Here is a 22,839-nt window from a genome sequence, read left to right as displayed (position 1 = left end):
CCAATTCTTGTGACTTCATGGACTGTAGCCCACCAGGCTCCTCTGTCCATGGGATTCTCCAGGCAAGAATACTGGAGTGGATTGCCAATTCCTTCTCCGGGGGATCCTCCCGACCCAGGAATTGAACCCGGGTCTCCTGCACTGCAGGCAGATTCTTTACCAAAGGGGGAGTTCAATACCATGAAGTACTCATTTTATAAAGGCTTTTTGTTAGTCATGAGGATCTGATATCACCATGAAGGAATTTAGTGTTTCCCTAGATATGAGGAGATGCAAGGATTGAGATCATAAAATCTGTTCCTAAAAACATCCAATTATCTAAAGACCTGTCCCACCAGATTCCCTGGAGCACAGAGTGCCTCACTCCACCCTGAACTCCATCAGGGGTTGTTGAAGGTCAACAGCTATAGTAGCGCGGGGTTCAGTCTCTGTAGACGCTTTCGTTGTTCAGTCGTTGACAATGCTCTGGGTATATGCCAATTTGTAGTTGACACGCCCCCATGTGGTCATAAATCCGATCATACTTTGGGGGTCATTTTATGACCGTTTTGTTCCACGTTGCTGGGAAGGCTCGTTCCCACTTCTGAAGGTTTTGGTTGATAAGACACTCAATGTGCTATTACTGGACTAGGTCTTAATAGTCAAAGATCTTTGGACACCTGTCTTCTAGTTATGGTCCAGGAAAGTATTCCCTCTCGTTGCATCTGTTCAAACCTAGACTTACACTATTACAATCATTGATCATATATCGAGCTATATATTTGATCAACTGCTTCAATTCTAGTCATAATTTTCACTGGAGGTTCATACAATTGGTAATACAAGAAATGATAATCTTGTGAAACAAGCAAAATACAAATGGTATAGTTAATAACACTAGTGGAATTAAAAGTAAATATTTTAGCCATGAACCTCCCACACCAGTTTTCTTAAAAGATCGTCAAGATTAGGGAATGGGTCACTTAAAGCAGAAATCTGATTTTTCATATGGTTCAAATGTGTTACATTAAAGGATTTACCAGGTATGAAAATATAGCATTCAGTTTGCATTATAGCACAGATATCTCCCTGAGATGTTTTAAGGTGTCAAGGGCCTTGAAGTTGTTTAGCACTGCCTCTCTCATCATAGAGATCTCAGAATTCAATAGGCTAATAGCTCGGTTACACTCACTTAAAGCTTATGAAAGATGCTAAGGCTTATATATGGCCAATTACATCCTCCAGCCCCATTGAAGGCGCACACACACACACACACACACACACACACACACATACACACAAGCTGCTAAATTGTCATACCAATAGAATACAGATCTTTGACCCACTGGGATCATACCAATGGTAGATTGGTTAGGGTTCTCTCTAATTCATTAACATGCATGACCTAAAATTCATGGGAATCCCAGGCCACACCTTCGTATCCAACTCTGTAGATGTGAAGGCCATAAATTAGTGCCACAAATCCACCGAGTCCCATACCAATCAGTCTCTCTAAGGGTAATAAGAGACATAGATCATAAAGCACCCAGCCTTGTCTCATAATCACCAAGTTGATGATTTTTAGTATGATTTGACCCTTCCCAACATAGAGGAGCTTTTAAATTTAAATGACCATAGCCTGGTGTTAACCATATAGATCCACCCCACAATTGTGGGAATTGTCCTTTTCACAGATGAGAGGTTAATTTTTTTTTATTTGAGACTTAGCTCATCACTCTGATTGAGTTAAAATGACCCTAAGATAAAACTTAAATCTATGGCCAGCATCCCCAGAGCAGGTATTATTAATTGGCCAGGTGAGGGAATCCCATCTGTAATATCATGAAGATAGGGCAAGACTGAACACTCAGCTAAAATAAATTTCCTAGTGCATGTCCCTAGAGAACAGAAATCCACCAAGGAAACCCAGAAGTACTAGACATAGGTAATTGGCCACAATCAGACAATTGGATTGAGTTTTAAACTAGCATAGAATCGTGTCCATGATAGAAAAGATTTGATTGGTAGTCATAAGTCCAACGAATCAAGAAAACATGATAAATGATCATAAAACTCAGATCAGCATCTTGGGCACGCTGTCTATTTCTGCTATCCTCCTCTTCTCATCCTAGTGTAGTGCAGTTTCCTCTGTCTGAGCATTGTTTTATGGTGCGTTTGAGGTCAGCAGGCCTCTCTATAGACCAGTCCAGCTTAGGGGCCTTTGGAAGTGGGAGTTAACCCAAGAGTCAATTTTCCTTCAGTTTCACTGGGCATGAGCTAGTTAAGAGTACCTGATAGAAAGGTCCATCCATCCAGGTTGGAAAGTTCCTTAAATTATGTCTTCTTTCAGTCTTGGTTGCAGGTCATGCCTGAGGCATCTGATCTTCATCCAAAGACAGATTACTAAAATAAACTTCAGAAACAACCCTAGAGTGTCCTTTAATAATGCAATTAAATTTAACATTAATATACCCTACAAAGAACTATCCAGGAAATGAGTCTTAGTAGATACAGACCTCCATTAACAAAGTGGGACTTAACATTCATTGAAACATCTTTTTCTCCCTAAAATCACCATCATTTTTACCAAATATAGCCAAATTAAAACTTGTTTGTAATATAGGTCTGGTCGCAATGAACTTTGCCTGATGATTTGGATAACCATAATTGATCATAGATGTTTTTGCTTTGCTGAGACTATAAAAGTCTCAGGCTGAACTTTTAAAATAAAACCTTTCAGGGCTAGGAAAGTCATGCCAAACGTTTATCACAGATTTTGCCTAACAGATTCTACATGAATTCCTCCTCTCTCAAGGTCTCAGATTCCTTCAAGTTCCTTCAGATTTCTGTATCTGTTAGTGAAATCATCTTCCTAACTTATCTGATAAAATTACTGGAAACTAAGAGTTCCCAATCTCTGGAGGGTTCAGATAGAGAGAAAAGGTAAATGTTTCAATTTGTTTATAAAATATAATTTTACCAAATTACCATCATAATTAGTTTGAGGGGAAGGTTTTTCTTAAACCTGGAAAACTAGAAACCATAAAAGTGATAAGCATATTCACCAGTTCATTCAGTTCTTTTGTTAACCTTTGTGAAGTCAGCAGATTTTTCATTAGAATCTTTCCTCAGTTCAGAAACTGGTATTTATCTAAAAGTTCTTTTTATAAATCTTGAAGAGGAAGCATTTTTGTGAAATTTGGTTAGTGCTATGACAATATTTTGAGATAGTAACAGAATTATGCCTGATAACATTTTACCCAAACATATCAAAACTTTAGGAACTCCATACAGTTTCTAGGAGATCTATATTAGTAACATATTACCATACAACATAACCTGAGACTTATTATTCCCATGTAATTCTGTATACAAAACGAACCTAATTAGTGTAACATCTCTCCTTGGGATGCTTCAGGGGCTCTCTGAAACATCCCAAAGTTAGGCTGGACATCTTCTTCATTAGAATGATTTAAGAAGCTTTGTCAACAAATAGCAAAGAGGTTTAGAACAACTCAGTCAGATAGGACTACAGGTCATTATGAAACAGTTCTGTTCAGCTAGCCAAAGTCACAAAAAAGAGTTTCAGAATGGATCATTTAAGAGATATAGAAACTTAAATCTATTGTCAAAGGCAGTTCTTTATCTGAAGAAAAGGTGTCCTCTTAACAGAGAGAAAAAGATAAATTCAGGTGTTTGCACCAGCTTACTTTACTTAAAAGGTAAACTTAGTTAACTTTATTTTAAACTTAGTCTTAACCATATATATATATATATATATATATATATATAGTTAAGTTATATATATATATAACTCAGTTGTATATATATATATATATATATATATATATATATATATATAACTCTTTCCTCATGATTCACTTTTCACAAACCTTATCACTTTCTGTACCCATTACTGTGTTCTTCCATCCTAAAACGTCACCTGTAAGTCAGACTTACTTCCGTTTCCCTTCACAAATGCAATTCTATTCCTCATACCTTCTTTACTGAAAACACACTTCCAACTTCCCTTAAGCAACCAAGAACTGACTATTATATTAGCATTTTATAGATAAATAAATACCAGTGATAATTTTTAAAACCTTTGTTTTCTTAGAGAACATTTTAGAATGGCACCAAACATCATTTATGTTTATGTTAATCTGAAATCTCTTTAGTTTCTCTGTAAGAGGTAATTAGTGTTTAGTAGTAAATGTTTCAAAATCTTATTTTACTTGGAAATAACTTAGCTATTCAATAGACTTCCAACACTTAGTTTAGCACAACCCTTAGAAGTTCAAGGTACCCCAATCTGGAGAGACTATTTTAGACACATTTTCCTAAAGAGCATAATTATTTTTAATAGTGTCTATATAAAGGCTCATATCTCATCTACATTGTTTAGAAACCTTTTCACTCGAGATCTTTTCCTTGCTGACATACTTGTAACAGATAAAATAATATTTAACTTATATTAAACCTAGGTACAATGGAAATATTCTGCTTAATATTAAGTACTCTTAGACATGTTTACATTATTTAGATCAACAAATAAACATTAATATCAGGTATTTAACATTGCATATTTCCCATTTCACATGAACCTGAAATTCATTTAGGTTAATATGTCTTGTATTTAGAATTATTCATTTGTAAGCGTTTACTTTTTTTTTTAGGGTCAGTTAAATTAGAGCTCATTTACAAACTGATCTCAGCAATCACCAATATTATCAAAAAAAAAAGCAAAGACACGCACTGAGACATACATACATCCAAATAGACACAAGAGATCCTATAGCTTTGTTTTCCAAACTTGGTTATGAATAAAAAAATGGGTGGAGTAAGATTTTAAAAGGCTTTTTCCTCCTTTATGTTCCTTTTGGTTTCAGGAATTAGATATGGTCTAGATGTATAAGAGGAGTTATTTCCTCAGGGCAAGAGCTCTTAAAGAGATAATTTTTTCTTCAAGCTTCCTCTGGAGTCTAAATATTGTGACCACATTGTCAAAAATTGTATTTTTTTGTTACCATAGTTTTATAGCTGAAATTTAGACCAGATAGTGCCCAACTTGGCTCTGATAACAAGGGCAGATTGGTCCCAGAGGGATTGTCCCTCTGGGGAAGTAGGGGTCTCAGTTTGATCAGCCCCTGGCTGTTGATTACAGGAGGAAGTCCTGGAAGTAAGGGAACTTCAGTCCATTTTCCTATCCTATTCCAATAAAGATCTAATATTTTTAGGCCATTTTTCTTGGAATCAGATCACAGCTATAGATTGACCAGTCACTTAAAAACTTTCCCCAAGCGGTTCCCAGGTGGGGTGTAGAACCTTAGAGTGAGCAATTGACATATTAGCTTCAACAGTTTGTACCAGATATCTGTGCACTCAAACCAAACCAACAAACCAGACTGAACCAGAACTTCACCAGCCAGGAGTCACACTCCAAATGAAACAAAAAGCAAAAGAGATGGCCAGAAATCAAAAGCCAAGTGGCAAGAGTGCCCCAAAAAGCAAAAACCAAATGGCATAAATGCCAAACGTGACTTCCCAGTTCCACTATACCTGTGAACTGGCAGAGTCAGTGCTAGCAGCTTTTTTAGTTCTGATAGTTTCAAGCAACTTCTTGTTGATTTTCTGCAAAGAAGTGACTCTACCAGTTTCTGTTTTACAAGCTTCTAGATACCAGTCAAAGCACAGCCAGCGTTTTTTAACTGTGCATCAAAAAATATCAATTTTAGAATATCAAAAGAGCCCCAATTTGGCCATTTTAGGTTGAGATCCCTTTTAGTATAATTTCTCCAATTAACGAGGTACTTGCAAGTATAAGCTCCATATGTATTGTACATGAAGCTAGCTAGAGTGTTAGTCAGAGGCTGACATTCTGACACCCGTTTGTTTCTGTTTTTGAGAGATTCTATTTCCCATTTTAATCTGAATTTTTCAGGGATAAAAATCACTAGTGAACTTATGTAGTGGGCCCATGTGCTGCTTGTGAGCTTAACTCCTCCAAGAGTCACCCCAGAGTCATTTCACCTCATTTTACATGTCTTGGATTCTGCCTCCGGCAATCAAGGAACACTGTGGCTGCTCAGACGGCTGAATGGCCAGTTCTCATGTGCGACCCGAAGACGAGCCGGTATTTTAGTTAATGAGTGAGTTTCCTATGGGAGCATTGAACAGTATGAGGAGTAGGCCTCCACCACTCCCGTAAATTTCTCAGTCATTGGACAAAACCGAAACTGGCCGGGAGGAGTCTTGTCCCTTTTCTTCAGAGCAAAGCTCTCATGTATTTTCCTCACTTTTATCCTGTCATATTCTATAATGGCAGTCACATTGAGGAAAAGTGTCAGATCAGCCTCTTACTTGACCACTCAGCCAAGACCATTCAGTCCCCTACAACGGAGCTACCTCGGCATCTTTCAGCCGAGCCCCGGGTATTCGTTGATTTTTTTTCCCCAGTCAAGCCCCCCTACCCAGTACCTTTCCATTGCGTGGGCAATTCTCCTGGCATCTTTCAGCCAGCCCCCTCACCCAGCATCTTTCGACTGGGTGGGAATTCCTCTGTATCTTTCAATCGAGCCCCACTCAGTGTCTAGACCGTGAGTGGGTATGCCCTGGATGTTTCACCAGGGGCCCCTCTTAGTATTTTCCTCCTAGGAGGGGGCAGGTAATCTGCTCCTATTTGCTATTGATTTCAGCTGTTGTCTTCTTACTCCTGGAATATTTTTCTTTTGTGGAACCACTACTTATTTATGTCTTCCTACTAACTGGACAGGAACATGCACCCTGGTATATCTGGCCCCAGATACGTCTATTGCTCCTAACACTCAAACCCTTCTTATCCCACTAACTCGTAACTGACCCAGATGGGCAATTCAATTCATTCCTCTGTTAATAAGTTTAGGAATAGCCACTGGGATTGGGAGAGGGACTGCTGGACTCACAACCTCTTTTAAATTACTATCAAAGCCTTTCTTAAGACCTCACTGACAGCCTAGAAGAAACAGCTAACAGCCTTATCACTGTCCGAAACCAGCTAGATTCCCTGATAACCATGGTCCTCCAAAACAAAAGGGGATTAGACTTCCTCATAGCAGACAAAGGAGGGCTATGCCTATTTTTGGAGGAAGCCTGTTGATTGTACGCCAATAAATCAGGCAGTGTAAAGGAAGCAGCAAGAAAGAGGGGACGCCAACACACCAGTAATTCATGGGAAAACTGGTTAAGTAATTGGAATTGGATACCTTTTCTAGGCCCTCTCCTTCTACTTACCATTATTCTAACTTTAAGTTCAGTTCAGTCACTTGGTCGTGTTCGACTCTTTGTGACCCCATGAACCACAGCACGCCAGGCCTCCCTGCCCATCACCAACTCCCAGAGTTTACCCAAACTCATGTCCATTGAGTGGGTGATGCCATCCAAACATCTCATCCTCTGCCGTCCCCTTCCTCTCCCGACTTCAATCTTTTCCAACATCAAGGAAATGACTCATCTTTCCAAATGAGCTCTTTGCATCAGGTGGCCAAAGTATTGGAGTTTCAGCTTCAGCAACAGTCCTGCTAAAGTATACCCAGGACCGATTTCCTTTAGGATGGATGGGTTGATTCTCCTTGCAGTCCAAGGGACTCTCAAGAGTCTTCTCCAACACCACAGTTCAAAGGCATCAATTCGTCAGTGCTCAGCTTTCTTTATAGTCCAACTCTCACATCCATACATACCTACTGGAAAAACCATAGCCTTGACGAGATGGACCTTTGTTCACAAAGTAATGTCTCTGTTTTTAATATGCTGTCTATGTTGGTCATAACTTTCCTTCCAAGGAGTAAGTGTCTTTTAGTTTCATAGCTACAGTCACCATCTGCAGTGATTTTGGAGCCCCCCAAAATAAAATCAGCTACTGTTTCCACTATTTCCCCATCTGTTTGCCATGAAGTGTTGGGACCGGATGTCATGATCTTAGTTTTCTGAATGTTGAGCTTTAAGCCAACTTCTTCACTCTCCTCTTTCACTTTCATCAAGAAGCTCTTTAGTTCTTCTTCACTTTCTGCTATAAGGGTGGTGTCAATTGCATATCTGAGGTTGTTGATGTTTCTCCAGGCAAACTTGATTCCAGCTTGTGCTTCATCCAGCCTGGCATTTCTCATGATGTATTTTGCATATAAGTTAAATAAGTAGGGTGACAATATACAGCATTTGCATACTCCTTTTCTTATTTGGAACCAGTCTGTTGTTCCATGTTCTAACTGTTGCTTCCTGACGTGCATACAGGTTTCTCAAGAGGCAGGTCAGGTGGTCTGGTATTCCCATCTCTTGAAGAATTTTCCACAGTTTATTGTGATCTGCACAGTCAAAGGCTTTGGTATAGTCAACAAAGCAGAAATAGATGTTTTTCTGGAACTCTCTTGGTTTTTCAGTGATCCAGGAATGTAAGCAATTTGATCTCTGGTTCCTCTGCCTTTTCTAAAACCAGCTGAAACATCTGGAAGTTCATGGTTCACATATTGCTGAAGACTGGCTTGGAGAATTTTGAGCATTACTTTACTAGCGTGTGAGATGAGTGCAATTGTGTGATAGTTTGAGCATTCTTTGGCATTGCCTTTCTTTGGGATTGGAATGAAAACTGACCTTTTTCAGTCCTGTGGCTACTGCTGCGTTTTCCAGATTTGCTGGCATATTGAGTGCATCACTTTCACAGCATCATATTTAAGGATTTGAAACAGCTCAACTGGAATCCCATCACCTCCAGTGGCTTTGTTCGTAGTGATGCTCTCTAAGACCCACTTGACTTCACATTCCAGAATATCTGGCTCTAGGTGATTGATCACACCATCGTGATTATCTGGGTCATGAAGGTCTTTTTGTATAGTTCTTCTGTGCACTCTTGCCACCTCGTCTTAATATCTTCTGCTTCTGTTAGGTCCATACAATTTCTGTCCTTTATTGAGCCCATCTTTGCATGAAATATTCCCTTGGTATCTCTAATTTTCTTGAAGAGATCTCTAGTCTTTCCCATTCTGTTGTTTTCCTCTATTTCTTTGCATTGATCTCTGAGGAAGGCTTTCTTTTCTCTCCTTGCTATTCCTTGGAACTCTGTATTCAAATGGGTATATCTTTCCTTTTCTCCTTTGCTTTTCACTTCTCTTTTCACAGCTATTGGTAAGGCCTCCTCAGACAGCCATTTTGCTTTTTTGCATTTCTTTTTCTTGGGGATGATCTTGATCCCTGTCTCCTGTACAATGTCACAAACTTCTGTCCTTACTTCATCAGGCACTATGTCTATCAGATCCAGTCCCTTAAATATATTTCTCACTTCCACTGTATAATAATAAGGGATTTGACTTAGGTCATACCTGAATGGTCTAGTGCTTTTCCCCACTTTCTTCAATTTAAGTCTGAATTTGGCAATAAGGAGTTCATGATCTGAACCACAGTCAGCTCCCAGTCTTGTTTTTGCTGAATGCATCTTTTTTTCAAAATTTCTTCAGAACCACTTTTAAGCCTTCACCAATTGAACCATCCATGAGTTACTTCTAACTACTCAGGTTATCAAGAACTTCCACCACACACAGATCCCCATGACCTGCATTGCAGCCTTTTCTTATCTTACCCCCATGACACCCCTGTCCCACAGGAAGCAGTTATAGAAGACTGATCTTCAGCCCTTATCCTAAATCAAATGGCTGGAATGATAGGGCCCACATGGGGGCTCATTAATAAGACGGTTCATTATGCTGACCTCACAGACAAAGAATAAATCACAGTGATCTGTGAGAATGATCAAATTGCCGAAATAGCATCCTGTTATCTCACTGGCGCCTGTCTTCTCAAAGCTGTGAGACCACCAGATTCCAGACCACTGGCTATGTGACCATTCCTTCAGAGATCCGTCAGAAAGGGAGAACGCTGGTTCTCCTTAAGAGGTGGTCAACCTCTCTTTTCCCTCTAATAAATTTCTTTTTTTTTTTTCTTTCTTGCCTGACTGCCTTGCTTGCTCTTTTTTTTTTCTGCACTCGCCTTACAGCTGGCAGCCATTTTAGGGGCAGCCTCCGTATCCACTAGAGGCAGAGAAGGGACAGTTGAAGCAGAATCTCAATGGGACAGGGGGATGAGGAAGGTACGAGAGAATGTAATGTCTTAATCTTACTGTCAATCTTCCCAGTGGAGGGTCTCGAAATAGGCAGGAAGGGGAGTGCCTTTTCCTAGGTCCCAGAGCACAATCGAGGTCTGTTTCTGCCCCATTCTGTGCTATGTCAGCGCTGTGTTAAATCCTTCCTCTGTGAAGTCTCAGGGCATGAGCTCCACGTGATATCAGTCCATGGGTTGAACAGGCACTGCAGCTGTTCGTAGGCCAAGAGACCTAGGCAGTAGATGGGAGAATGACTCCCACTCTGCAGATTGAGAGACTGGGGAAACACTGAGGGGTACATGGCTTGTCCAGGGCCACATGACTTATGAGAAGAAGGAGCCTGGTCTGAAAGCAGCTGTGTCTTCAGAGCTCAGGCAATGGCTACACCCAGGCCTCCCTAATGTTGTGAGGTGGGTTGTGTGGGTGTTCGTGTGCCTGCACATGGCCAAAGGAGTGGTTGAACAGAGGTTCCCTTGGGGAGCTTTATGTAAGTGACCTCGGCAATGTACCCCAGGAAATGATGTCATTTCCCGGCACAGAACTCAACAAAACCCGGAACCCGGGTATTCAGGCCTCCAGAGTGGAGAGGAGCCCCCAGCCAGATCACTTGCTGCCAAGATGTTCTGCTGTTTGCCCCTGCCCAGAGGCCGGGTCCTCAGGAGAGCTCACAGGCAGAGTATGTGTGAACGCAGTCAACGCTGGCTCCCCCAAGAGGCCTCTGACCCTTTGCCCAAAGGAACAGAAAGGTAACACGGGGAGCCCCAGGCTGGGGCAGGACACCTCTCCCATCCCACCTGGAAACAGTGTGTCCTTTCCCTGTGTGTGTGGATGGGGGTTTCTTGGCGTGTGTCTGCCTCAAGCAAGCCGAGGCGGATGTGGGGTCAGAAGCCTGTGGGCCGGTTGTGTCCACATCCCAGGGGAGAGCAGGCTGGGTGGGATGAGGACAGTGCAGGCAACACCAGCCACCCAGGCTGACCTCACACCCTCAGGTGGGTCTCCATTCTCCAGGGTAGATATCTGAGCAGACACACGTCTCTGTTCATTCTGGGAGCAAAAGTTTGAGTTGGCAGAAGCAACAGCCATACTGACCAGGCCCAGCTCGGAAAACTCCAAGCAGGGCTGGCTGATGGTCACTGTCATTGCAGAGCTTCCCACTGGATATGGCCAATGAGAGGGACACCCCATCCACCTCCCCGAGGGGGGGGGTCGGGGCACCACCCCCCGCCCTTGAGGACCAATGCAGCCTCCAGGTGAGCGAGCCCACAGAGGGTTCAGCCCAAATGGGAATGAAGAGGAAGCGGGGAAGGCCTGCTGCCCACTCACCACCCAAGGCACACCCGGCGGCCCAGTCTCAGGCTGCCACGGAGCTCAGCACACCCGATTCTGACCAGAGCACTGAGAACCTCTGCCTCTGAGGCAGTAGGAGGACCAGGAGCCTAGCACAGTGAGCACAGAAGTGAGTAGGTGCTGGTGCATGTGAGTATGTGGGGAAGGGGTCCTGAGCTACAGAGGAGGAGTCCTCAAAAGCTTGTGCTGAGCCTGGAGCAACGGCTGGCCTCAGACCATCCGCTTGGTGGACTGCAGTCAGGATGACATCCTATTATGACTTCCTAAACTGAGAATTGTCTCAAAAGCTCAGGGTAGAATTGTCTCCAGAGAGGCAAAGGGCAAAGGCAGGCCTGTGGGTAACCTTTTATTCTCTCACAGCTCCAGCACCAGCTCCCAGGTTCAACCAGGCTCCACTTCCCAGACCTGTCCCTACAGAGGTGGTTGCTACATGTCCATGACTCAGGGATCCACTGAGGGGAGATCGAGACCTGAGACATGCCTTCTCATAGACACCAAGCCAACTGGGTATTGGCCAGCACACTGGGAAGATCAGATCTCTGTGCAAGCAGGACCCCCAGGCCCAGGCAGCAATGCTCCAATCCCCAGGGGAGAACCTCCACCTCCACCTCCACCTACATGTTCGGTTATGCCTGCCCGTGCTGGGATTTTGGCAGGAGAACCTGAATCAGGGTATAAGACAACACCTCTGAAGCGAGAGCCTGCCCTGGCTTCTGCCCAAGACCCAGATGCCCACAATGACTGAACCACCTCTGCAAGGAGAACAGGCCCCTCCTCTCGACAGAGACCCAGAGCCCTTTGCAAATTTCCATTTCTGGAAACACCGTGTCCAGGGGAGGGTTTGGCTTTGCATCCTCCATCCCTCTCTGCCCCCCGTGGATGCCATCAACTCGCTCTCTACCCAGTGGAGATTGAATTCGCTTGCCCTGAGCTTCTTTTCATTCAGTTTTTCTGTATTTTATTTTCTTGATTTATATTTTGTTTGTCACAGATTTGTGTATTTTTTTCCTTAAATTTTTAATCAATAAAATTGATGTTAGGTGGTACATTTCTGGAGCATTAAGGACTTTCACAATCCTCTGCAACCATCACCACTTTCTAGTTTGGGACCCTTTCATTCTCCACGACCAACCCTCCCTCACCCCCTGCAAATCCTGTATTCACCTCAAGCACCCCCTGTTCCTCCCTTGCCCCTGACAACCTTTAATTCTCTCATATCTCAGTGTCTTCCCATATTCTGGATGTCTCCAGTTAATGCCTATCAATGAAATCATAGAAAAGGCGGTTTCATTAGACAACCCACATATTTTAAGACTAGACTTGGGACTTCTGTTTTTTATTTCCTTTACGGCAGCCTTTGTGTATCAGAAAGGGAAGTGCAGGTGATTTCAAGATGTCATCTGCAAAACGAGGCCCTTTTGGCAACTAATCTCCAGGTAGGCATTACTGTTGTGTGATGTCTCAGCCAGAAGAGAAATGCTGAGCTCTTCCTCAGGCACAAACAAAACCACAAAAAGAAGCCAGGAAAGAGAATGGGCAAAAGAGAGCACACCAACAACCAGAAACAATGAGGTTGTCTCAACTTCATGAGACAAGGCTAGAGAAAGACCCAACATCCTTGTGGTCCAAACACACTCTTGAAAATCAATGTGCAGTAAAGAAGAGAAGAAAGCTGTGAAGTTGTGAGGACAGGCATGCACTTGGCCAGTGTAGCCTAGTCCTACAAGTTAGACCTGAGAGTTCTAGCCTAGGAGCCCTGGCCTAGAAGTTGCAAGGAGAGGCAGTGCACATGGCCTGACTGCTCAGATGAGGATATGCACCAATGAAAACCCTTTGGAGACAGCAGGGCCGGTCATCACCATGGTCCATGTCTGGACTGGTGAGAGCCTGTCCTGGGCAGCCCACGAGGGAACAGATTCTCCAGCATGTCCACTAAAGAGCTCTCTGTGCAGGACCTTCAAGGAGCCTCAGGTGCATCTCTTTAAGAGCAGTGGCGGATGTCATATGGGTTCTTACTTCACTTGCAGTTCAATGGTTCCTGTCACTGTAAACTCCCACCCTGGGTGACCCAAAGGCAACCTCACAGAGGCTCCTGAGAGACTAACTCCTTTCAGCTGCGAACAGAGCTGGCTATTCACTGGGATGCCTGTGGCCTGTGGCTCCCAGAGGGGAGAGCAACACTCACCCCACAGTGTGGTCAGTGCTGGGAGTGCAGGCTGCCCCTCACTCCCCCTTTAACGTGTCCCTGCTGGCAGAACTGGGTGAATCTATTAAAGAGCAGAAATTCAAACTGAAAGGCAAGCAAACTTCCCACAAGGTCTCCAAAAGAGTTCAGGAGCAATGAATTGAAAATCAGAGGGGATGACATGAATGAGGATGGAAACTTGACACCTTACACCAAATTCGTTTCAAACTTTTCTGAGACATATTTTCCATGCCAAACATCTCACAAATCCAGCAGAAAATCGAGCAGAGGCTAGACATGAGCTTTGAATCTTCACCCACAATACAGAAAGGCAATGCACAGAAAGGCAATACTGTGGACTGTGCAAAATCAAAGGTCTCCGCTCTGGTAAAGACCTTATGAAAAAAAGCAAAGGACACGTCACACACTGGTAGACAAATACTTGCAAACACACAGCTGATAAAGGATGTGTCTCCAAAGAGACAAAGAACACAAGCAAGGTTATTAAAACTAGGGAAAGGTCTGAAGGGACACCAGACCAAGGAAGGACAATGGAGAGTATACCAAATGATGCCCAACACTGAGGGCCTGAGAAACACGGTCTAGCTGCACTCCCTGAGCCCCGTGTGACCCTGACTAGGCCTGTTCTAACTCGTGGCTCAGAGAGATGGATAGGGAGGAAGGGAGGAAAATCATTTGCATTTCCAATGTTCACCGCAATCTCTTAGAATGAGAAGGTAAGTATCAACCCCATTGACAATAACATACACTGGGAGGAAATACCCAGGATCCATCTAATCCAGGAGAGAAGGACCTGGTCTCAGAAAACTGCAAGAGATGGATTAAAGAAGATGATATCCACATGATCCGATGGAAAATAAGCTGAGCTCATGGATTGGAAGGATTCCTATTGGTAAAATGATGTCACATCCCCGAAGGCAATCCAGAGGGTCCGTGCTATTCCTCTCAAATCACCAAGGGATGTTCTCAGGGCACTAAACCAAGGAACTCCAAAATGGGTATAGAAACACAAAGGAGCCTATATTATCTGTACAGTCTAAGGAAAGAAGGTCTGATATGGGCCTACCAGGATGCCTGATAGCCAACTAGACTGCAACACCAGGATCATCTGGACAGTATGGTGTTGGGTACACAAACATACACACAGATCCAGATCCATACAATAGAGTTGAGAGTCCAAGAAATAAACCCAAGCTTCTATGGTCAATTCACCTACTACTAAGGAGGGGAGAATATGCAAATGGGAACACAAAAGCCTCTTCAAGAAAGGGCCATGGCAAAACTGGGTGGCTGCATCTGAGGAATCACGTTGGCTTTTGTTCTCATAGCACCTCAAAATCAATGAAACACGTCAACCCAAAGCTAGAAGTTATGAGTGAAAGTGAAAGTCGCTCAGTTGTATCTGACTCTTTGCAACCCCATGGACTATACAGGCCATTGGATTCTCCAGGCCAGAATACTGGAGTGGGTAGCTTTTCCCTTCTCCAGGGGATTTCCCAACCCAGGAATCGAACCCAGGTCTCCCGCCTTGCAGGCGGATTCTTTACCGGATGAGCAACAAGGGAGGTTTGAAACTCCTTGAAATAAGCATGTGCCTTAGGCTCCTTAACATTTGGTGTGGGAAGCAAAAATGGGTCTCTTCAAGTAAGGGAAACAGGAAACCAAAGAAAACCCAGGGCTTCCATGCAATTGAACAGTTTTGCAATGAAAAAGCTAAGCATTCACAAATAAAACAGGTAGCAAACTGAACATGAGGGACTATTTGCAAGTGGTGTCTATGAGGAGGGGTTCATATGAAAAACAGACTAAGAACTCACACCACTCAGTGAACCAGAAACAACAGCATCACCCCATCCCTTCCCCTCACAGCAACTCCAACCCCAATCCTTTATATCACTGAAAACTAAATCCTAAAGCTTAACCATAGGTTAACAATAGACATGCATACATATATTCATAGGCATGCATACACAGAACAGACAGAGAGAGAGGGAAAATTGATAGCGTGAATTTAGAAAGGTTAAGAAACAGACACATCTAGAGAGAGAGACTGAAAAAGGAGAGAGAAAATGAGATTTCACAGAATTTGCATGAATCAATCTCAAGATTTGAAACAATGAGAGGCCCATTCACACTGCAAGGGGGGAAATGACCCAAGGGGATGAGAGTAAAAGAGAGAAGGCTGGGAGGCATCATAGGGGAAGTCTCCATCTCCCCTAGAGACCGAGGTGGGACACTTGAGCCAGAATATCAATGGAACAGGAGAGTGACGAAGGTTGTTGTATATTAGAGGGGAGAGGTCTGAATCTTACCTCAAGATCTCCCACTGTGCGGAGGGTGGTGGAATCTTGAAATAGTCAGGAAGGGGAGACGACTGCCTTTTCCTAGGTCCAAAACACATCCAGGTCACGTTCTGCCCCATTCAGTGGTATGTCGGCCCTATATTGAATTCTTCTTTCGGAAGTCTCAGTGCACAAGCGCAGAGAGGTATCAGCCTCAGGTTGAAAGGCATGGACGTGCTCATAGGCTGACAGACCTAGGAGGCATATGGGAGAATGATCCACACTCTGCAAATGGAGAGACTGGGGAAACCCTGAGGGGAATATGCTTGTCCAGGGCCACATCACTTATGAGAAGAAGGAGCCTGGTCTGAGCGCAGCGGGGTATTCCGAGCTCAGGCCCTGGATGCAACCAGGCCTCCCCACGGCTGTGGGTTGGGCTGTGTGGGTGTCACTGTGCCTGCACATGGCCTAAGGGGGTGGTTCAGCAGTCAGAAACCACGAAATTTCGTGGGGAGCTTTGGGGAAGGGACTTCAGCACAAACCTCAGGAAATGATTGCACTTCCCGGCAACAGAACATAACAGACTTGGAACACAGGTATCCATGCCACCAGAGCGGAGAGGAGCCCCAGCCAGATCACTTGCTGCAAAGATGTTATGCTGTTTGCCCCTGTCCAGAGGCCGGGGCCTCAGGAGAGTTCACAGGCAGAGTGTGTGGGAACCCTGTCGACGCTGGCTCAGGGCCCCCCCGAGAGGCCTCTAGCCCTTTGCCCGGAGAACCAGAAAGGTAACACGGGGAGCCCCAGGCCGGGCCAGGCCACCTCTCCCATGCCACCTGGAAACACCGGGTCCTTTCCTGTGTGTGTGGATGCGGGTTTCTCGGGGTGTCTCTCCCTCAAGCAAGCCCAGGTGGATGTGGGGTCAGAAGCCTGTGGACAAGTTGTGTCCACACCCTAGGGGAGAGCAGGCTGGGCGGGATGGGGAGAGTGCGAGCAGCGCCAGCCGCCCAGGCTGACCTCACGCCCTCAGGTGGGTCTCGTTCCTCCCGGGTGGGGATCTGAGCAGACACACGTCTCTGACCCTTCTGGGAACAGAAGTTCGAGCGGGCAGAAGCAGCAGCTCCACTGGCCAGGCCCAGCTCAGAAAACTCCAAGCATGGCTGGCTGACGGTCACTGTCGTTGCAGAGCTTCCCACGTGATGAGGCCGAGGACGGGGACACCCCATCCACTTCCCGGAGGGAGGGGTCGGAGCACCACCCTCCTGCCAGTGAGGCCGAGGGCAGGCTCCAGGTGAGCGTGCCCACGGAGGCTTCAGCCCAACCGGGGGCAAAGCAGAAGCGGGCAAGGCCTGCTGCCCAGACACCAGCCAGGATACACCCGGCGGCCCAGTCTCAGGCTGCCACGGAGCTCAGCACACCTGGCTCCGACCCAGAGCCCTGAGAACCCCGGCCTCTGAGACAGCAGGAGGACCTGGAGCCCAGCATGGCAGAGCACAGAGGTGAGGACGCTGGGGCTGGTGCACGGGAGTGTGTGGGGAGGGGGTACTGAGCTACACAGGGACGAGTCCCCGAAAGCTGCTGCTGGGCCTGGGGCAAGCGCTGGCCTCACACCACCAATCTTGCACACCTCAGTCCCAAAAGACATCCGACGCTGGGTATTCTTTGGGAATCTCTTGGAAGCTTTCTATGCCGGGATACGCACATGCCAAGGCTGGCCTGTGGGCAAACTTTTCTTCTCTCCCAGCTCTAGCACTGGCCTCCAACAGGTACCAGGCTCCACCTCCCAGACCTGTCCCTACAGAGGTGGTGACTCCAGGTGCAGGACCCAGGGATCCACTGAGGGGAGATGGAGAACTGAGACATGCCCTCGCAGAGACACCAGGCCAGCTGAGTATGGGCCAGCGCACAGGGCAGATCGGATCTCTGTGTCTGCAGGACCCGCAGCCCCAGGCACTGATGTCCCACCCCCTCAGCGAGAACCTCCACCTCCACGTGCACCTGCACCTGCTCGGGCTTCGGCAGGAGAACCCAAGGCAGAGGAGGACTCACCGCCTTGGCAGGGAGAGCCTGCCCTGGCTCCTGCGCAACCCCCAGACGCCCACGATGACTCCCCCACCCCTGCAGGGAGAACAGGCCCCCGCTCTGGACAGAGACCCAGAGCCCTTGCCGGAAACACCACGTCCAGGCCAGCGGTCGGCTCTGCAGCTTCCATCCCTGTCTGCTCACCGTGGACGCCATCAACTCAGTCCGCCCCCAGGGGACATGGAGTTCCTTTCCCCTGAACTTCTTTGCATTTGGTTTGTTTCCACCTTTCTGGTGATGTTTTATTTTTTCTATGGTTTCGTGTATTTTTGTTGGTTAAGTTGGGATTAGTAAACTTTATCATCATTGTTGCAATTTGGGAACACTGTTGTGTAACTCTGGTGATACTGTGTTACCATCACCACTTTGTAGTTTCAGACCTTTTCGATCTTTATGCCCCACCACCCAACAAAGCCTGTATTCAAGGCAAGCACACCCTGTTCATCCCTCCCCCTGATCCTGAACACCATTTCATCTTTTCTTTCTGTATTTCTTCCTATATTCTTGGTGTCCCCAATCAATGACTCTCAGTGAAATGACTGAAGGAGTTTTTTTCTCGGACTCCCCACGTACTGTAAGACTACATTGGAGAATTCTCATTTTTATGTCTTTTGAACTAGCCTTTGATGTCTGAAAGGACGGTCTACGTCCTTTCAAGATACCATGTGCCAAACGAAGCCCTTTTGGCAGATGCCATCATAATCCCCAGGCAGGCATTGCTGTTTGAAGGGTGACATCTCAGCCAGAAGGCAGAGGCTGAGCTCCTCTTGTTGCACCAGCTCCCAAAAGAAGCCAAGAAAGGGAGCTGGAAAAACAAACCACCCCAACACCCAGGAAAGCGTTCTTCATGAGAGAAGGTTAGAAAATGACCCAACATCCTTGTGGCCCAGAACCCCTCTGGAAAATCAATGTTCCATACAAAAGAGAACACATGGGGAGTTCCAAGGAGAGGCAATGCCCATGGCCAGTGTACTTTAGAGACGGCCTGACTGCTCCGGGGAAGACACGCACCAATGGAACCCCTTTGGAAACAGCAGTGATAGTCCTCACCATCGTAAGGGTTTCCTCTGGGGACAACCTGCCCTGGGCACCACATGTGGGAGCAGACTGGCTTCTCTTCCTCTGCCCCTACCCCATTCACTCGTGAAGGCAGCTCAGGTGTTCTCATGCCCTGCCTGCCTGCCTGGCTCATCCATGAGCTGTGACCACCTCCAGGGCAGGACTCCACCTTCTCCTCTCTGTGTACCGTGAATCTGCATCCAGTGGGCTTTCAGAACCTCAGGAGACTTGAGCCATCCCCACTCGAGCCAGAACCCTCCCCAGGAAGGAAAACAGCTGTGGAGTCATTTTGGCCCCAGCACTGGTTCCGAAAGCCTGGCGGCTCCTACAGCCTCTATGGTGTGAAGAGGGAGGTCCCTTTTGACAGAGCTTTCTGGCTGTCAGATCTAAGCTACGGTTTCACTGTCAGCTGTGTCTCTTCCGTTGCAGCCAGGTGGGCCACGCTGCTCCAAAGGAGCTAAGAAGCTGAGTTTCAAGGGAGCTATTGAGAGGACAGGGATGGCTACAACATGCTGCAAACTGAGTGAGGGTCCCCACAATCCTCAGCAAAGGTCTGTGGTGTGCAAGTGGGGAGTAGAGGGCCCCCAAGTTCCAAAGGAAAGGAGGTACTCGGGAGCAAAAGCCCTTGGCTGCTGTGGTAGCAGCTGAAGACAGCAGCTCGTCCACAGTGGACGTCGAATGAGGTCACATGAGCGGGACTCTGGAAATGGCTCCGAAATCAAGAGAAAGGGGTCAGGGTATGTGGGAATCCGGAGCGGGTGGTGGGGTGGATGAAGGGACGTGTCCTTCCTCTCTCCAGTGCAATTTGGTTTTGTGAGTCTCAAAGCTACGAGATGGCACTTCCCAAGTCAGGCCCCCACAGGCATCAGGGTGGGCTGTGTGCCTCAGCCCCCGCCACAGGGACAAGCCACACCAGTGGCTTCCCTGAGCTCAAATGGCTGGATCTGGGCGTTCTGTCTGGGTGCACACCTCCTTGCTCTTGCCAAGTTCCCCCTTCTCTGAACACCAGCTTCATCCTCTCGAATGAGGACATCGATTGCTACCTTAGCACGTTACTCTTTTCATCCTGTGAAGACTCATTAGGATTATCCTACAATTACTATCTGGCCCGAAGAGATATCCCCTGAATCCAGATTAAGCTGGAGTCTCCCAGTGTCATCTGGCATGTCTTCCCTGAAGTCAGCCAAAATCCACACCCTTGCATTTCCAGGGACTCCCCTTAGCCAGCTGGGCAGAAAACCCAGCCTGGTTCAAACAAGCTGACAGACAAGCAGGAGAGGACTCACGGGCAGACGGCTTCCCTCAGGTCTCGGGTGGAGCTCTGGGACCACAGCAGCACCTGGCCATCTCAGGCCCTGGGCTCAGCAGCGCCCTCATTCTCAGGCCCGCGGCTCTGCCCTGAGGGGAGCAGGAAGGTCACCAACTGCCCCAGGCGGACCTCACGCCCCTCCCACTGCTGGAGCCTGACCTCCACTGGCCCCACCCCTTCCCCTACCCGAGTAGGAGGAGAGCTCGTCTTGCCCTTGGTTCCACGTGACGCCCGGCCCTTGGCCCCAATTGGGCACTGCCCCAGTCCGGAGCCAATCACAGTGGCCAGGGAGGTGGAACACACCAATTGACCAGGGCCCTGTCATGTGACCATACTCGCCAGGAAACTCAAATATTACCAAGATTCCCTAAGAAACCAATGAATAAAGTTATCCAATAACGGCAAACTGTACTTTTTAATGAGGCCAATTTCACAGAAAAAGAAAAAAGTTTCATAATGAACTGCTCAAGGAGGCTACTAAATAAACTTTCAGAAAAACTTAATAGTTATTTTCTTTTTAATAGGGTGACAGAGAGCTATACCTTTCCCATCTACGTGAATTTCGGTTTAAACTAGATTTCCCCTAGCCATTATGTGAGACACAAAAACCCACAACACCCTCTTCCAACTCCCCCCCCGAAAAAAAAGTGTTTTAATATTTTGAATTTTTGTGTGCTCAGTTGTGTCTGATTCACGGCAACTCACGAACTCTACACAGCCAGGCTCTTCCGTCCATGGAATTCAGGGCAATTTTTTCTGTCACAGTAAATGTCCACCCTGGGTGACCCAAAGGCAAGGGCTCAGAGGCTCCTGAGAGACTAACTCCTTTCAGCTGAGCACAGAGCTGGCTCCTCACTGGGATGCCTGTGGCCTGGGGCTCCCAGAGGGGAGAGCTGCACTCGCCCCACCGTGTGGTCACTGCTGGAAGTGCAGGCTGCTCCTCACTCCCCCTTGACAGTGTCCCTGAGGGCAGAACAGTGTGAATCGAATCAAGGTGGACATTCAACCTCAAATGCAACCAAACTTCCCACAGGGTCTCCAAAACAACTCAGGAACAGGGAATTGGAAACTGCAGGGGATGACATGAATGGAGATGGAGACTTGACACCTTACACCGAGTTCACTTCCAATTATCCCTAGACAAATTTTCCACGAAAACTTGTCACAAATCTAGAAGAACAATGAGCAGAAATTGGACACGTGCTTTGAGTCTTCACACACAAAACTAAAAGGCAGTCCACAAAAAAACCCAGAGAATACAGTGGACTTTGCAATATCAAAGCTATTTGCTGTGGTAAGGACCTTATTACGAAAGCAAAAGACAGGTCATACTTCGTGAGACAAATAAGTACAAACACAAAGTTTATCAAGGATTTGTCTCCAAACAGACAAAGAACACCAACACAACAAGCCTGTGAAAACTAGGGAAAGGTTGAAGGGACACCAGACCAAGGAAGACACACACAGAGTATCCCAGATGATGTCCAGCACTGAGGGCCTGAAAAACCACAGTCTAGTCGCACTCCCTCAGTCCTGTGTGACCCTGGATGAGGCCTGTGTTTCCCGGTGGCCCTGAGAGATGGACAGGGAGGAAGGGGAAGAGAAATCATTTGCATTTCTAATACTCACAGCAAAGTCTTCCAATGAGAAGGGAATTATCACCCCCACTGACAATGCCATTCACTGAAGTGATACCCACGAGTCCAAGTAACCCAGAAGGGAAGGAAGGACCTGTTCTCACCAAACGGCAAGGGATAGAAGAAAGAAGATCAAGCTGACACAAATCACTGGAAAGATAAGCTGTGCTCATAGCTTGAAAGAATTCCGATTGGGAAAATTATGTCACAACCCACAAGGCAATCCATAGCTTCGATGCTATTCCTCCGAAAATGCCAATGCATTTTTGCACCGAACAAAGAATTCCAAAAGGTGTGCAGAAACAGAAAAGAGCCTAAATTGTCAATACAATCCGATGAAAAAGCCCAGATATGGAAATCCAAGGTTGTGTGAAAGGAAATTAAACTACAAAACTAGGATCCTCAGGAGAGTATCGGAGAAGGCAATGGCGACCCACTCCAGTACTCTTGCCTGGAAAATGCCCTGGACGGAGGAGCCTGGTAGGCTGCAGGTCATGGGGTTGCGCAGAGTCAGACATGGCTGAAGTGACTTAGCAGCAGCAGTAGCAGCAGCAGCAGCAGGACAGTATGCTATTGGGAATACAACAACACACACAGATCCAGATCGATGGAATAAAGTTGAGGGTCCAGAAACAAACCCCAGCATCCATGGTCAACTCATCTCTGACACAGACGGGGAGAATATCCAAATGGGAACAAGAAAGCCTCTTCAATCAATGTCCATGGGAAAACCGGACAGCTACATCTGAAGAATGCTATTGGTTTTTTCTCAGACCACCTCAATATCGGGGAAAAACCTCACCCTAAAGACTGATGTT

General features: G+C 46.3%; 1 long non-coding RNA gene across 3 annotated transcripts in view; it reads right to left on the bottom strand.

Moving 5' to 3' along the window:
• Positions 1-1,677: 1,677 nt before the first annotated feature.
• LOC145525186 (uncharacterized) overlaps positions 1,678-22,839 on the bottom strand; it is a 40,654-nt gene continuing 19,492 nt past the window's right edge. The window contains exons 2-4 of one of the 3 annotated variants that reach the window (XR_014068085.1): positions 20,362-20,473; positions 15,968-16,191; positions 1,678-2,362 (exon numbers count right to left, since the gene is read on the bottom strand). This is a non-coding gene — a long non-coding RNA (uncharacterized LOC145525186). Of the gene's footprint in view, positions 2,393-15,967; positions 16,192-20,361; positions 20,474-22,839 lie in introns of all 3 variants that reach the window. The other 2 variants (XR_014068084.1, XR_014068086.1) reach the window with 2 other exon arrangements.

The sequence above is a fragment of the Giraffa tippelskirchi genome, chromosome 11 (assembly GCF_054371585.1).
Source record: "Giraffa tippelskirchi isolate mGirTip1 chromosome 11, T2T-mGirTip1v1.2.pri, whole genome shotgun sequence".
Taxonomy (NCBI): domain Eukaryota; kingdom Metazoa; phylum Chordata; class Mammalia; order Artiodactyla; family Giraffidae; genus Giraffa; species Giraffa tippelskirchi.
Note: the sequence above shows the minus strand (reverse complement) of the source record. Positions and strands in the feature narration are given on the sequence as shown.